Here is a 17,912-nt window from a genome sequence, read left to right on the forward strand (position 1 = left end):
AATTAATACTATTATGAGAATGCTTTGTGAAAGATGAGAAGAAAAATTAACTCAGAGTAAGGGGAGGAATGAGTATTTGACTCTGAGTTCACACACACACACGTGAGCGCATGCACACACACACACACACACTATATACTTGGAAGGGGAGGGGTAAGAACAGTAAAGCTTCTAAGGGCAGTTACATTTGTCCTTTATATTCTCTATTTGTCTTAAACCCTAAGAGAAGCAATGCCAATTCTAGCAAGAAAGAAGAGAGATACATTTAGGAAGTAATCTTTTGTTGACTTGCCTTCACTCCTCTGTGGAACAAGGAGTCATATAAATAAATTCAAAAGATTAATTATCTACAATGTTCCTCGTTAGGTGCTAGTTTTAATTGTAGAATTGTATGGCTATTACATTTAATACAAATACTTCACTTACAATCTTTCACTTGATTTTCATAATTATCCTGTAGAATAGGTCGGATAATTCTTTATAGTTGCCTTTGTTAGAAGGTAAGATATGAGGAAGACTCAGTTTTACCCTGGACTAAGTAAAGGAGAAAAAATAGAAGAAAGAAATGGAGAGGAGTGGTAAAAAAGAAAGAAAACTATAGAAATTGCCTAAACATTAGCATAGCTAAGGAAGCAAGACAAAGACAATAATTTAGTTATGAGTAACTATTTTTATAACTTAGTGTGAGAAATTTTTATTAATATTCAGTGAGAAGTGTAACTGCCAGATAAACTGCAATACTGATGTCACCTGGTTTTTACATTCTCTCCCTTGTTAAAAAAAAGTTTCCAGGGAAATTAAAATTGGTTAGTAGAAATGCAATCAGAGCACAGTTATGGGATGACCTTAATGGCCACTGTCATTAAATTATGGTGCATGATGTCCCCGAGCAAGCTCTGAGGCTGTATTTGCCAACCAACCAGAATACCCATGTCAGCTGGTTAAGGCACCTTTATCCCTGGGTGGTGCTGAAACTGCACTGACAGAAGTGTGCCCTTTGACTTCATGCAGACCATCTGCTGACACTTATTCTCCAGCTATATTTCAACACAGTTGGTGAGGTTAAAGCCTTCTCTTATATCAAATCACATTTCAAGCCTGCCTTCTTGATAAACATTACACATTTTAAATGAAATTCTGAAAACCCAATTTCTGCAAGGATTAAAAATGAGTAATGTGTCCATATGGTTTTCTAATATTTTCATAAGTACATTAAAAAACACCCAATAATTGACTAAAATGAACTTGACTTCATTTTGATAAGAATGAAGCTAAAGACGATTGATCTATTGGATTAAACAAATATGGCATCAGGAACATAGGTGCTAGTGTCAGAATATAGAATACACAGTCTGTGACATTCTTTATGATATTGTGTATACATTTAAGATACTACCAAACTCTTTTAATCACTACCCTTATGGTAGAAGCTTTGTTTGTCTTAGCTAGTGAAATGTCACTTCAACAAAACCCAAAGAATTTAAAAAAATTACCCACATGCTTAGAAAGCAGAAAATAGCAAAATGTGGGAAAAAAGTCATCTTTGCAAGGAAAGGTCGGCAGAAACATATGGATCCCAAGTGAAATTAAAATAAGGTTTCTGTACAGACTAGATACTGTGGCAGATAACGGTGCCACAGGCCAGACAGAAGGTTCCCAAGGCCCCAGGCTGCTTTCTTACTTCTGCTCTGAAGACTTTATCCAACATTATTTTGGTGATAACACTTGTTATACATCCTCTGGATCCTCAGATGCTAAATCATCCTGTAATAGACTTCATCCAGGAAACCTAAAGGCCAACCATATTTCATCATTTCTTAAGTTTCAGTGATTATAAAACAGCCATCTGTACATGTCTGGAAGCATATTTTTATTTGGGTTATTATTTGATAACGTACAGACAATTCAGTCTTCAATCCTCCAATGTGCCTAGTAAAAAAAAGTCCACAGGAAATTTTTATGAGATTACATCCTAAAGATTCTATTAATGTACATATGACATCATTTATATTACATAGGAAGAGCATAATTACATAAAATGATAAATAATATGTTTATTGAAAAATATTTGACTATATTATGTTATTGCATTTTTTAATTTAGTAAATTTCCCATGTGCTTAGATTTGGAGATCACATATAAAAATTCTACACAGAAAGTTCTGTCCTCCTGAAGCTTTCCATCCAAAACATGCCCTTTTAATTCTTGTTTAATATTGACATATTACTTCTCAGTTTGTGTCTAGTAGAAGTTTTTATATCACCAACCAGACTCAAAGTAGGGAGAGACTGAGTTAGATGCTATAAAAGTAGCCTTGAAATTCAGCCATAGCCAACAATCCCTCACCTTAACTACAGACCTTTGAACCTACATAGCAAAAATATCTGACCCTAAGGCACCTACAACAGGTGTCTGGTATTCTGCCATTAGATATCATTTGTGATGAGAGCATACATTCAGATATTGTTGGTCATTTTAGAGATGGCATAGAAGGAAAGGTAATACCTTAAATATTTACATCATGTGTATGTTAGTGTGAATGTATTTTTCGTCAGATTGTTTTCTCTTTATGAGCAAGAAACAAAGGAATGGGTGCTTTCGTGGAAGCAGGGGAGAGAGGAGGTGAGAAGGAGCATGGTAGAAATGTGACATAGGATTGAGAATTAGCAGAGTGTTGAATATTGTTGTTCAGGAGTGGGCTATTCCAATCATGTTCCCAACAGGAAACAGTTGGAAAATATTTAAATTGGATAATTTAATGGAAAGGTGATTTAAAGAATGGGGTGGGAATAGGTCAGAAATGAGTAGATCGTAGAAGCAGAGAGCTGTGTAAAGAGGGCTTCCTGATAGAAGCTGTGCCTTTGACAGTGTGATGTGACAGCCAGTCTGGGAACACCCTGTAAAGCAAGGGACAAGGAAGACCTAAAAACAAAACAAACCAAAACAAACAAAACAACGTGCAGCGTCCATCAAGAGATTTGCACTGAAATTCCTGCTTTGCAGTGTTCTTGCTAACGCTTGTACAAGTCATTTGATTCTCTGGGACTCAGTTCTCTCAGCCAGAAGATAGTATACCTTTTTCAGGAAGTAATTTTGAGAATCAGATGACCTCATTTCTATAGAAGCTCCAAGTACAGAGCTTCAGGTTGAAAGATGTCTAAAGAAATGTTTAATCTGAAGAGGATGCAATTTTTTTTTTTTTTTCTAAAGCCACATCCTATGGCTAATGCATGGCACGTGATTTTTGTTTTCTTCTTTTATATTTTATTTTAGGTTCAGTGGGTACGTGTGCAGGTTTGTTTCATGGGTAAATCGTGTGAGACTAGGATTTGGTGTACAAATGATTTGATCACCCAGGTAGGGAGCACAGTACCCAATAGGTAGTTTTTCAATCCCCACTCTCCCCATCAAGTAGACACCGGTGTCTATTGTTCCATGGAAGGTGATTAATCTGCATATATGTGATCACAAACAGATGTTTTAGAGATACATGTGTATAAATCTGGTGTTAAGTCAGCAAAATTAGAAAGATGGGGTGATAGAAAGGGAGGGAAAAAGTATCAAAAAATAACTCTAAAGCTTTTGCCCAAATCATTAGGATCAAGAATATTAAATATTAAATATTAGACACAATTACAGGGTCCACCCTCCTCATAAACTGTGAATGGAATAGCTCCCAGCTTTTAGCAGGGGGTGTTTGCAAATATTTTATTGTATTTCTTCAGAAATTTATTTTAGACACATAATTTTTTGTCTACACTGTTGAATTTCTTACTAAGCCACAAGAATTAAAAACATTTTTTGCCTTGTTTCCTGATGGAACAAGGTTTCAGTTTAAATCCCAGCATAGAGTTATGTACAAAGAATGTCTATATACTTTATCTCCTACAAGTTACTCATGTAAAAAAATTATCAGTTAAAAGGGACAATACATGTCTTAAGTCTGCATCAGGGAAAAGATAACTTATTTGTTTGATCTCATGAGTTTGGTATTGTGTTATGATACCATCTAATAGGAATGCAGTTTAAAATTCTATGTGAAGTCCTTCTGTTTTGACTGTCAATTCAGGGTGGAAAACCATTTTGATAGAAGTGTCAAGGAAATGACGAATGGTGAAGATATCAAGTTGGTTAGCTAATTGTTTTGACTACCACATGATTCTTCTTGTACTACATCATGTATGAGCAAAAAAGGCATTAATTCAAAGATCAGAAATTCAATGAGTTTTAAACCAATCGCTTCAAGGTACATTGAATTTATCTGCAATAGACTCTACATATTGATGCTTGGGTCTACTTGGCTCCTTGGGTTTATATTTAATATTTGTACCACAAAAGAGAAATCATTAATGAACACCTTTAAAATGCAAATTCTTCAAGGTCAGAATTTCACAAACAGCAGCCGGTTGGTTGGACCATGCACTGCATTTTATTTCTCTTTATTATTTCATTAGATTATCAATCAAAAAGTTTACTATAATTTTTAAATAATTACAGTCATTTTCAGCCTTTTCTTAGTCTAATTGTGGTTAATGTGAGAGCAAAATCTTTTGGACAGAGAGGAGATGGGAATACGATCAGCATAAACAATGCAAATATTGTACTGTATGGAACTGAAATGTCCCAAAAACTGGCTTGTAAGTAGAATTTTTGGAAAGCAAATCTTGTTCTCCCAGACTTACTCTTCATAAACAAAGGGCCTCTCTTCTTGTGAAAGACACCTTTTGAGGAATTTTCCCAGCATATCATCTTTAGGAAATGTCCTCTCAGTGTCAGGTGTGGGGTCTTGCATTAGACTCCAGTCTCATCCACAAGTCCTTTATGAACCCCTCTGTGGCCTCCATGGGACCCTTTTAGCTTAGTAATGTTTCCTTTTGTATTTATCTAGTTTACACTGGTATCTGTTACTAAAATCAAATTTCTTTCTTTCTTGTGGGTAAAACCTATGAATTGAATTGAAAACTTTGGTTTAGAAGTGGCAGGCTCATTATTTACTGTCATGACCTTGTGGGACACTATTCCAACAATGAGATTCCCCCAGTGCTCTTCTGTCTCAACCTTCCCATCCACAGTCTCATGTACAACCACCGCCCAGTCTCCACTGCTTTTCCTGGCACAGCTGACCTTCAGACTACGCACACTTCTCTGAGGCATGGAAATCCCCTTGCCTTCCCACCCTCAGTGTCATTCTTCTGATTCTGCTTTTAAATGTACAATTTTGGATCCTTCTATGTTTTCATATTTCACTGAGCACAAAATAAAAAGCAATACAATAATAGTAAATTTTACATGTTTAAAAAATAATTTTCAGTGCTCTCAGCTCCTCCTCGTCTTTCGTCTTTAATTTGTCTTGCCACAGCAACCTGATGATTCTTCTAAAAGAACAGCTCTGATCAAACCCCTCTGCCACTTAAATTTATTATTCTATCTATTTTGTCTACACAAAAATGTTTGCACACTAAAAGGATTTTAGCTAAGGTAGACGTTGGTAAACTTTTAAATTAAAGGCTACCTAGTAAATATTTCAGGCTTGTGGGCCACATGGTCTCTGCCTCAACTATCCAGCTCTGCTACTGTAGCACAAAAGTGGCCACAGACCATATATGAACAAATGGGCATGGTTATGTCCAATAATAAATCTGGTTTTTTTTTCTTTCAAAAACAGGTGGTAGGCAGGATTGACCTACAGGCTCCTACAGATTGGGCCTTATCCAGGTCTGTCAGTTTTATTTTCTATTTCACCCTTCACATACTCAGGGCTCCACTGAAATTCAGGTTCTGTTTGTGCTCATTAGGTACTCTGTACATTCACTGCTCTAAGCTTCTGTTCCCTGGGATGGGGCTGGAGGAGGATGTAGGAAGACTGGCGTTTCTCCAAGTATAGTTTACATAAGAGGTGTCTTTAGGTTAAATTTAAGGTAATATATTGTCATGCTGCTTGTTAAGTGTATGATGGCAATATACAGGAAAAAGCATAATAAAATACATGATTAAAACAATAGTAAGACTATGAAACAGGTAATACTATTATTAACTGTAGAGAGGTGAGAAGGTAATCAAAGGGGTGCACCTTTTTAAAAAAATATTCGTGCTCTTTTACCTATCCCAAATAATGATGCCATCCTTTCAACTCCCATCCTCAGATGGAAGTTGTTATGCTTTTTCTTTCTAGGGTGTTTTCTTTCCTTCACCTGTGATAATCTTAAAATCATGACCCATCCTTCAAGATGCATATTAAATTTCCTGTCCTTCATAAACCCTTATTTCTCCAACTATAAGTGATTTCTCCCTCTTGAGAATTTCTACTGCATTCCATCACATCATTTCAATCTTGGTATTATGGTTATTTTAAAATGTAGCTTAGCTCAGTAACTAGAAGATCCAACTATGATATCTCACTTGCTAGACTTTGTATATTCCCAAAAGCACAGATCAGTGCTTTGCAGAGAGCAGGCATTAAATGATTAATAAATTTTTAAAATTTGTAAAAAATGATTTTCTTCAAATTAAAGATACTTTTGTTTGATTAAGAAGTGTTAACTCTGCATAAAGATCAGGGTCAAAAGCAAACCCCTGATTAACTAATCTTTAAAAAATATCCTCAGGCACTTGTGGTCCAGTATTGTTGAACTTACGTTGGTATTTTTGCTAGCCAAATTTGCTACATATGAAACCCATTGGCCATTTGGGGATTGACAACTTTCCTACTGCTCCTTGCAAAGAACTTCCCAAGAAAACTGGGATAGATAATCTATGTGCCATATGTGCTGTTAAAATAAAGTTGGATATGCACTAATCAAGTGGTTTCCATGAGAAACACAAGGCCTCCAAAATATAAAAAATCTTTTTAATTGTAGTACTTATGGTAGTCACTCCAAAGAGCAAAATTATATTTCAAACTTTTTTATCTTAAAAAAGGAGTTAAATATCTAAAGCTTAAATATCTTGGAGCAGACAAACTGTGACTGTTAAAAATGTTATATAAACAAGTTAGAAATAAGCAAAAAAAGTTTTATCTCTTTTATGCTGCCTACAAAGTCTTTAAATTAGTGCCTAGACTAAAGGAGTTTTTTTTTTTTCTTTTTGAAAGTGATGAAGACATAGTTACAGGGTTACAGGGTGTTGCTGTGGTTTGGATATGGATTGTTTTTCCTCACCGAATCTCATGTGGAAACCTGATTTCCAGTGGTGTTGGGAGGTGGGGCTTAGTGGAAGGTGTTTGGGTCTTGGGGGTAGATTCCCTCATGAACGTCTTAGTGTTGTTCGCCAGGTACTGAGTTCTTACTCTTGCAAAACTGAATTGGTTCTCAAAGGAATAGATCTGTTTCTGCAAGAGTGGGTATTTGCAAAGCCAGGACCGCCCTCTGGGTTTGGATGCTCTTTGCCTGTGTTTATGTCTTCTTTGACCTTCTCTTCTGTGTTTTGATGCAGCACAAAAGCCCTCACCAGGAGCTAGGTAGATGCTGGTGCCATGTTTCTTGGGCAGCCTGCATGAACCAAATAAACCTATTTTCTTTATAAATTACCCAGCCTCAGGTATTCCTTTATAATAACTTCAAATAGACTAAGATAGCTGTCCTTCTCCCGTGGTAGATTTCAGGCAAAGGAAAAAGGATAGCCAACCTTGAATTCCCTTAGCTGAATGCATTGGCTAAGACCATCATCATTTAGGTACCATTCCCAGGATAACTCAGTCTTTTTATTTGTTTGTTTCTTTTGAGGAAGATGATGGATACGAAGAATTGGGATTGAAGACTATTAATTTTAAAAATTGATATAAAATACTTGTATATATTTATGGGGTATGGGTAACATTTTGGTTCATGCATACACTATATAATCATCAAACCAGGGTAATTGAGATATCCACCACCTCAAAGATTTATCACTTCTTTTGAATATCATAAATTTTCAATGCACTCAGCATCAAAAGATAGCGGGTTAAAAACCAAAAATGTATTTATTAAAAAGACAATGTATATAGAAGCACCTTAAAAAACTACAAATCATCATTTGAATTTGTTTCTATTTTTGTTTTCCAAATTTTATATGATCACAACATATAAAATAAACATAACTATTATAATTTAAATTCCTCTAAGTTATTCTATATTGTAACCTATTAGAAGTAGATACAAATATGCAATTTATGTGTTTAATCTGGAGTGGGATACTGAAAGATTACTTATATCCTTTGCAATTTTAATCATTCTTAGCTGTAACTTGTTTTGTTTCCCTTCTGAACTGTCTCTTGCTATCTATAAACAATCTCATTCTTGGTTGTTTTTTTTTATAATTTAAAATCCCTACGTCTGTGTTCTGTGTTTAGGTAGCTGAAAAGATTTTTTCTTGTCTTGCAAAATTCTCAAAGAAGTTTATTGAATCTCTGCCTCCTCCTCCTCCTTCTTTTTCCTTTTAAATATAATTTTGCTTCCCTGCCTCCACCCCAGAGTATCCAAGTTTACAAAGGAGAGGAATAATATCAAGCAAATGCCATGGATAATTAAAAAATACAGTTACTCATCTCTTCCCTTTGATTTATAGCTTTTTATTGTAATTATAACTGCTAGTAAAATGACTAATTTAAAGTTCCTAGAGATTATAGAACCTTAAGACGTGTCAATGTCTTTCAAAACAGAATCTCTTCTAGCTAACTTAAATGAAAGGAATGTATTAAGAAGGATAAATAACTCAGAGTCATTTGGATTGCTGAAGAAGAGTGAGGACTGAATTTCAGGAACAACTCCCCAAACCACACTCCAGCCCTTGGCAAGGGAGGTGCTCGCTCTGCCACGCACTGCCTCTGAAGCAGCAAAAAAGACACTCCATACCCTGCCTCTACCCTCATGTAACTGGGTTCTGATTCAAAATCTGGCATGAGTATATTTGGGTGGATTCTAAACGATGATGAAATCTACCTCTAGGGCAGTCTAGGAAATGTCCATTTTAAAGCTTTCTCTGATATACAGAAAGTCATCCTAGAGGAGAGTTGTGTCAGTATTAATGAATTCATCCACAGTGACCACCATTTAAGTCGCCAGTTCTTTTCTACTTTCTTTGTTACTTGCCCCACCCCCTGCTGGGATACTGATAGGCAGCAAAATGACTAGAATTTAAAAACTGGGTTATGAACCAAGTGGTGTCAAGATACATCAAGGACCTATGAGAAGAACAGCTACAAGATACATTGAGATATAAAGGAAAGACCAATGTGAACTGAAGCAGTTAGGTAAGGTTTCATAAAGAATTTTCACCTTTCCAGAATCTTTAGACAGAATTTAAATACTCAAAAAAGTATTCCCGCCTTCTGCAGTAACACAGCTCAGCAAATGTTTAATAAAGCCTCTATTATATGTTTCTAGTAAATCACAATTCTTCTCCTTAAGAAATTAGTAACAGATAATAACTATCTGAAAATACTATAATGTAAATGAAGCAAAAACTTTTATGGCTGAAATTGGGGGTATGGACTGGGGATAATACCAGCAGTAATGATGAACTGAAAAAGTTACATGGAGGAAAGGGTATATGAAATAGGCCTAGAAGGTGAATAGTATTCTGTCTACATGAAATGGAACTTGAAGCCTGAAAAGCATTAAATTTTTTAAAATAAATGTTTAATTTAGGGATAATTTTAGATTTAAAAGGGTTGTAAATATACTACAGAGTTCCTGCATGGGTTGTAAAAGGGTTGTAAATACACTAGAGAGTTCTTTTTGCCATTAACATCTGATATAACCATAGTGCATTTGTTATAACTAAGAAATTAACACTGGGCCTGGCGCAGTGGCTCACGCCTGTAATCCCAGCACTTTGGGAGGCCGAGGCAGGCGGATGACGAGGTCAGGAGATTGAGGCCACGGTCAAACTCCGTCTCTACTAAAAATACATAAAATTAGCCGGGCGCAGTGGAGGGCGCCTGTAGTCCCAGCTACTTGGGAGGCTGAGGCAGGAGAATGGCTTGAACCCCAGAGGCGGAACTTGCAGTGAGCCGAGATCTCACCACTGCACTCCAGCCTGGATGACAGAAAGAGACTCTGTCCATCAGTAACAGACTGGATTAAGAAAATGTGGCACATATACACCATGGAACACTATGCAGCCATAAAAAAGGATGAATTCGTGTCCTTTGTAGGGACATGGATGCAGCTGGAAACCATCATTCTCAGCAAACTATGGCAAGAACAAAAAACCAAATACCGCATGTTCTCACTCATTGGTGGGAATTGAACAGTGAGATCACTTGGACACAGGAAGGGAAACATCACACATCCGGGCCTATTGTGGGGTGGGGGAGGGAGGAGGGATAGCATTAGGAGATATGCCTAATGTAAATGACGAGTTAATGGGTGCAGCACACCAAGATGGCACATGTATACATATGTAACAAACCTGCCGTTGTGCACATGTACCCTAGAACTTGAAGTATAATAAAAAAATAAATAAAATAAAATAAAATAATAAAATAAAATATAAAAAAATAAAAAAAGAAATTAACACAGGTACAATGCTACTCTAATAGTATTGGCACTAGTTAATACTATTACCAAAATCACTTTATTATAATTTCACCAAACTTCCCCTAAAATAGTTTCTGTTCCACAATCAAATTCAGGAAACCACACATTTTGTTGTCATGACTCCTTAGTCTCCTCTTCCTATATAAATTTTGAAATGATCCTAAATTTACAGAAAAATTGCAAGAACAAAGAAATGTGTTTCCTGAATCATTTTTGAGATTGAGTTGTTGACATAATGGCCCATCATGTCCAAGTACTTCAGTATTTTCTCGTCATAAAAAGGAATTCTTTCATGTAACCACCATATTTTTCCAGTTGTCGCAATAAAGTCCTTTAGAGCAAAATTATCCAGTCCAAAATCACATATTACATGTAATTGCCATATCACCTTGGTCTTCTTTAATATGAAACAGTTGGCTGGGCGCGGTGGCTCAAGCCTGTAATCCCAGCATTTTGGGAGGCCGAGACGGGCGGATCACGAGGTCAGGAGATCAAGACCATCCTGGCTAACACGGTGAAACCCCGTCTCTACTAAAAAATACAAAAAACTAGCCGGGCGAGGTGGCAGGCGCCTGTAGTCCCAGCTAATGTAGTCCCAGCTACTCGGGAGGCTGAGGCAGGAGAATGGCGTAAACCCGAGAGGTGGAGCTTGCAGTGAGCTGAGAACCGGCCACTGCACTCCAGCCTGGGCGACAGAGCCAGACTCTGTCTCACAAAAAAAAAAAAAAAAAAAAAAAAAAAAAAAAAACAGTTGTTCAGTTTTTCCTTGATACATTGAAGAATACAGGTCAGTTATTTTGTAGAATGGCTTTCGGTTTGGGTATACATGATGCTTTTTCATCCATCTATAGTGGGAATATTACCAAAGTGATCTTGTATTCTTCTCATTACAATCAATCAAATAGAACATAACTTAGTTTTGTACCAATATTGGTGATATCTTTTTTTTTTGGGGGGGATCTTTTTTATTTTTATACACATGACAAGATTTTACATCAAGAATAGTCAGTTAAATAGTACAAATTTACATTCATGAGGAATGTTAAAAAAAATTCAACTAAAAAACCCACTTCTTCCTGTGATGATAACATGATTAAGGTAGTATCTGAGAGGCTTATCCTATGTAAAGTTACTTTTTTTCTCTTTGTCATGCATAAGTATTTTGGGGAGATAAATTATGTAGTGTTCAGTTCTATATAAAACTTTGAATTTATTCATGTATTTATTTACATCAGTATGGAATCATGGTTTTCTATTTTATCCAATATATTATAATCTGTTTCTATTACCATTAATTTTTAAAAACTTTTAATTTAGAATTAATTAGAGATTCAAAGACAATTATGAAAAAAAAAAATACAGGAAGGCCCTGTGTATCCTTCATCCAGTTCCCCCCTGTGGGAGATCAAAACCGGGAAAGTGACATTAGTACAATTCACAAAACTTATTCAGATTTCACCAGTTTTACATGTGTGTATAGTTATCTGCAATGCTATTACTTGTGTAACTTCATGTAACCATGAAAGCAATCAAGGCACAGAACTGTTCCATTAAACTGGGTTCCCTAGAATTACCCCTTTATAACCGCCCCTACATCCTCTCCCCTGAAATCCAAAACCCCTGACAACCACTAATCTAACTTCAATTTCTATAATATTATTTCCAGAACACTATATGGATGGAATAATAATGTATATAACTTTGTGAGGTTAGCTTTTTATGCAGCATACTTCCCTTGAGATGGATCCCAAGTTGTTGCATGTGTCAATAATTTGTTCATTTTCATTGCTGAGGAATAGTTTATGGCATGGATGTAGCACACTTTAATCACTTACCCACTGCTAGGGTTTGAATGCACGTGTCTTTCCAAAATTCGTATGTTGGAAATTAAATTTTAAGGTGATGATATTAAGCAGTAGGGCCTTTGGGAAGTGACTAGGTCATGAGGGCTCTTTCCTCAGGGAAGGGATCAGTTCCCTTATAATAAGGTTTGAGGGGGCAGGTTCAGGCCTTTTTGCCCTGCTTTCTGTCATGTGAGGATGCAGCAACAGGGGCCGTCTGTGAAGCAGAGAACCCTCACCACACGCCAGATCTGTTGGTACCTTGACCTTGGACTTCCCAGTCTTTGGAGCTGTGAGGAATATATATATTTAATCAATTATCCTGTCAGTATTTTGTTATAGCAGCACAAATTAAGACACTCACTGAAGGACATTGGTTATTTTTGGTTTAAGCATATTATAAATAAAGCTGTTATGACCATTTATATACAGGTTTTTGTGTGAACCTAAGGTTTGATTTCTCGATAATGTCCACTAATGCAATTACCGGGCCATATGGTGAGTCCATTTTTAGTTTTTAAAGGAACTGCCAAACTATTTTCCAGAACAACTGTACTATTTTGCATCCCCACTGGCAATGTATGAGATATTCAGTTTCTCTACATTCTCATCAGCATTTACTGTTATTACTGTTTTTTATTTTGGCCATTCTCACAGGCATGTAGCAGTATCTCACTGTGGTTTTAATTTGCATTTTCTTAATGGCTAACAATGTTGAATGAGTTTTATGTGTTTATTTGTCATCTGTATATCCTCTTTGGTGAAATATGTGTTTAAATATCTTGTTCATTTTCTAATTGAATTGTTTCATTTTGGTGCTCATATTATCCTACATTTTTTGGATTGGAGCTTCTTCAACCTGACTTCTGCATCTTTCGGTCATGCCCTATCATTCTTCGAATACCTCTTACTTTCTGGGACAAGATATTCTAAGTTCATTGATTCCTGACTCACTTTGAATTTAAACATATCTTTAAGAATTCCTAGTTCACTTCAGTGGAGAGTGACATTTAAAACCAAGAAATAAGCATCAGGTATGCCCATTGCTGCTGTGGTTCTCAGGCTATCTAAGTAGACAGAGCTATATATTTGCATGTACATGTACACACACACACACATATATACACACACACACACATATATATACTGTGTATACTGTTTTACATATATATACATAGCAATCTCTTTGGTTTTGCTTTTTGAGGTTTCAGTTACCCACAGTCAACTTCAGTCTGAAAATATTAAATAGAAAATTCCAGAAATAACAATTCATATGTTTTAAATTGCACACTGTTTTGAGTAACCTGATGAAGTTGCACACTGCCCTGCACTATCCCTCTCAGGAGGTGACTCATCCCTTTGTCTAGCATATCCACCCTGTATATACTACCCACCTGATGGTCACTCAGTAGCTGTCTTGATTACCAGATCAAGTGTCCTGGTATAGGGACACTTGTGTTCAGGGAACCCTTGTTTTATTTTTATTACAGTAAATTGCTGTAATTATTTTATTTTATCATTAGCTGTTAATCTCTTACTATGCTTGATTTATGAATTAAACTTTATCATAGGTATGTATGTACAGGCAAAACAAGTATATACAAGGTTTGGTACTATCCATGGTTTCAGACAACCATTGGGGAACTTGAAACATATTTCCTGCAGATAAGGGGGAAGGACTACTGCATTTGCACACACACTCACATCTATATCTGTAATTATATATATGAATTCACACTTATATCTCCAATTGCAAGCTAGCACCACAGGATTTATTCTAGATTTTTCTATTTCGTTATTTACAGCTTTCTTCTCTGATGGTAACTCCCATTATCTATACGATTTTGACTTAATCCCTTGCTATTGTCTGAAAGTTTATATTTCCCCCAAATTCACATGTTGAAACCTAATTCCCAATGTCATAGTATCTGGGCTGGAGCCTTTGGGAGGATATGCAGGTGAAGCCCTCATGAATGGGATTAGTGTCCTTTTAAAAGAGGTCCCAGAGAGTTACCTTGTCCTGTCTGCCATCTGAGGACAAGATGGCTGCCCATGAACCAGGAAGAAGATCCTCATTAGATGTCAAATCTGCTCGTATCCTGATCTTGGACTTCCCAGCTTCCAGAAATGTGAGAAATAAATTTCTGTTGTTTGCGAGCCATGTAGTTTATGGTATTTTGTTAGAGCAGCCTGAATGGACGAAGGCACTTCCTGAGTGAACCAATTTCTCATCACCACTGTTGCCCTCTCCAACACAAATTCTCTCATTTTGCTTAAGTTCTGACATGAGCACCACCTTGCACTTTCACTCAGGCTCTGGCCCCAGTCATGAGCTGCCTCTTCCTACTCTGAGTGGACATTCTCCTCATCTTGCTTGAATCTCTACCTGCGGCTTCAGGCTTTACATACCTTTACCCTCCATGTCGAAGCCTTTCCTCCTCTCTCTCAAGCTCTGACACGCTGCACTTGGTTGCCACCTAGGCAACCCACCTGGGCTATGACACACGATGCTGGGTGTCAGTCAGTCAGTCAGTCATTCCTTTGACAAGCTTCTCCCTATTCTGAAGCCCTCCTTACCCTGCTTATGTTTACATACCTCAGCTGGGCTCTCTCCCTGACCAGAATTCCTCTTCAAATGCTTTGGTTCTTATACCCTGTGCTCTGCTGCAACAGCCCTACTCGCTCCTCTCATGCTCTGGCATCCTGAGACGGCTTCTGCCTTCCAGTGTTGACCCTCTCTCTCCCTGTTCATTCTCTGACACCCTGCGTGGGGATGACCCCCTGCATGGAGGTCCATGTTTGGGCTCCAAATACTCCACAGTGAACTTTCCCCCATGCAGAAGTCCTCCTAATTTTGTTTTTTTGAAGTGTGGACTTTAATGTTTATTTACAGGACACTGCAAGATATGAAATTCCACATAGAAATAAGAAATCCATTCAGAGGACAAGCTTCATACAGTATGTACAGTTGGAACTGCTCAAATATAGTTTCAGTGTAAAAAGTGCTACAATAAGAAACCACATTTAAAAAGAGTTCTTAGCAGAGAGACAGTAAGACAAAATACCAAATATAGTACACAACAAATATATACCTCAGCTACATGATCTAAAAGTTAAAGGTTACAGGAGTCCCACACTGAACTTGGAAGGTATAGCCTTCAGAGTTAGTTTCTGTCACAACATTTTGATCTTCCTCTTCCTTTACTGAGAAATTCTTCTCAATTAAGCTTAACAAAGCCTTATACACAGACTCATTTTCATGGTTTTGTAGAGCTTCAATGTGTCTAAGCCTCCACATTCTTCAATCATACTAAGTTTCTGTTTCACATAGTTTCTCAGCAGCCTGAAAGATGTTTGAAATGGCATTCAGGATAACCAGAATAATCTTGGTATCTTTGGAAGTTAAGAGGTTCATCAATGGTTCTATTATGCCACCATGAATGAGGTATACAACCTGTCCAACTGTTCCACCACTGGTATAGCTGGTCACAGCACATACAGCTTGCTTCTGTGTCTTAAAATCTGCCCTAGAGAGAATGTTGTGAAGAATGGGACTAATCCATGATTCACAAATTGCTGTATCCTGACGGACAGCTGTGATGTTTGACATTGTCCATGTAACTTCCTTCTGAATGTTAGTTTTGGGGTTGATGAGCAGGCTGGGGAAGACGGCAAGTGCTCCTGCATTGATCACAACCTGAGTCTCTTCATCTGTACCAGTGACAATATTCCCTCTGGGTCTTAGTACAGGAGTCACAGTTGGCAATTCAGAAGCTCCTAGAAGCTTCACAAGTTGGGGCACAACTCCTGTTTTCAAGAACATGTCAATTCATTTATTTGGACCATCAGTAAGGTAAGAAGTAGTCCAACAGGTATCTGCTAATACTTCTGGATCATCATGATGCAGGAGCCGAACTAAGGTAGGAAAAATTTGCTCAACAGCATCTAACAGGGGTGCAGGATTATTGTAGCAGCAGATGATTGAAAGTGTCCAGGTAAGATGACATAAGTAACCACATACTAAAGATGACATATCGGGAACTGCAAGAAGAGCCAAGAGTGGGTCAACTGCACCATACTTAATAACCAAGTCTCAGAAAACTAAACCATCACCTGCAGTGTTTCCTAGAGTCTATACTGCTTGTTCACTGATGTGAGCCTGGGGAGATGCCAATAGAGAAATGAATGCTGGGATGGTACCTCCATCTACCACAGCCTTAGTTTATTCTGATGTCCCAGAAGTAATGTTTGTGAGTGCCCAAGCAGATTCAAACTGAATGGGACTACAATCAGTTCTGCCCAAGAAGGACACAAATTTTGGAATCAAACCAGCCCAGATTATGTTGTCTGTGGGGGACTGGTTTGCTCTAGAAAGCAGTTTCACGGCAGCTTGAGTAGCTTGGAGCTGACTTTCCACATTATTGCTATTTGTGCTGTTGACAATGTCATCAACAGACCAATTTATAGTGCCCTGGTTTTTGAGGTTTTCCTCCAGTAGAGAAGCAGCAGCATCAGGAAATGAGCTTGCATTTCTCCTCTTCAGCATTTGGTCATCCTTCTTAGCTTTCCTTAGCTTCCCATTGACTTCTATTCTGTGACACCTCATTTCTGTGCTGTCTTTTCACTTGTTCTTGAATCTGTTAAGTCAGGCAGCTGGTATATTAGTATTCTCATTGGTAGACATGGTTATGAGACAAAGGAAGGAAAGCTGAAAAGCAGGCCCAGGGTTCCACAGGAAACGATGCAGGGATCGGCTGCTGTGGGGCAGCTGCGCTCAAAGCATCCACTTCGACTCAGCTCAAAGACAGTGTTGTTCTCCTGATCTTAATTATGGTCAGAAACCTCACCTCCTTCCCACCTCCAGGTAATCTGCTCACTGGCTTATTTCTCTACTCCTCATGCTGGGCCACCTTCCCAGGTAGACACTTTCTTCACCCTTCTCAGCCTCCAATGCTCCATGCCAGGCTGTCCTTCCCTGCACCATGGGGACACTCTCTTTTCCCTGCTTGGCTTTGGGCACATTGCTTGGACTACTTTACTGTAGCTCTGCTCCACCCTAGCATCCAGTGCTTGGCCCACCTAATGGCTTTTGACCTAAATTGTTCAGTAAGAGAATGGAAGGCAAGAGAAAGAGATAGCATTTGATACCTAGAACACAGTATCAGGGAAATGGGAGTACAATACAAGGTAAATCCAAAAGGTATACCTGTGCATAGGAGGGGAATAGTGACTCTCATGGTTTCTCTGGAGCATCAAGTATATGAAGGGACTAGACTTGTTCGAGGTAAGGATACAAAGCTAAGTTGTAATGCTATCGTGGAGGGCCTTCCATTGTAAGGAAACCATATTCCAGTACAGTAACTGGGTAGGTGATTAATATGATTGGTTTTATACTTCAGGTGATTAATTACATTGAAGTATGGAGAAGGTATAGGAAGAATAGAATACTATTAGAGTAATTCCTTTGAGAATTGAGAAACTGACCTGCACCAAGGCTAAGGTAGAGGGCATGAGAGAAGCGATGCAGTTATATGACTTTAGCATTCGAGGA

At 37.7% G+C, this 17,912-nt stretch overlaps 1 pseudogene; it reads right to left on the minus strand.

Moving 5' to 3' along the window:
• Positions 1-15,467: 15,467 nt before the first annotated feature.
• Positions 15,468-17,109, minus strand: LOC117085416 (annotated as a pseudogene).
• Between the last annotated feature and the right edge of the window lie 803 nt (positions 17,110-17,912).

This window comes from Trachypithecus francoisi, unplaced genomic scaffold, assembly GCF_009764315.1.
Source record: "Trachypithecus francoisi isolate TF-2019V2 unplaced genomic scaffold, Tfra_2.0 Lachesis_group1, whole genome shotgun sequence".
NCBI classification, from domain to species: Eukaryota; Metazoa; Chordata; class Mammalia; order Primates; family Cercopithecidae; genus Trachypithecus; species Trachypithecus francoisi.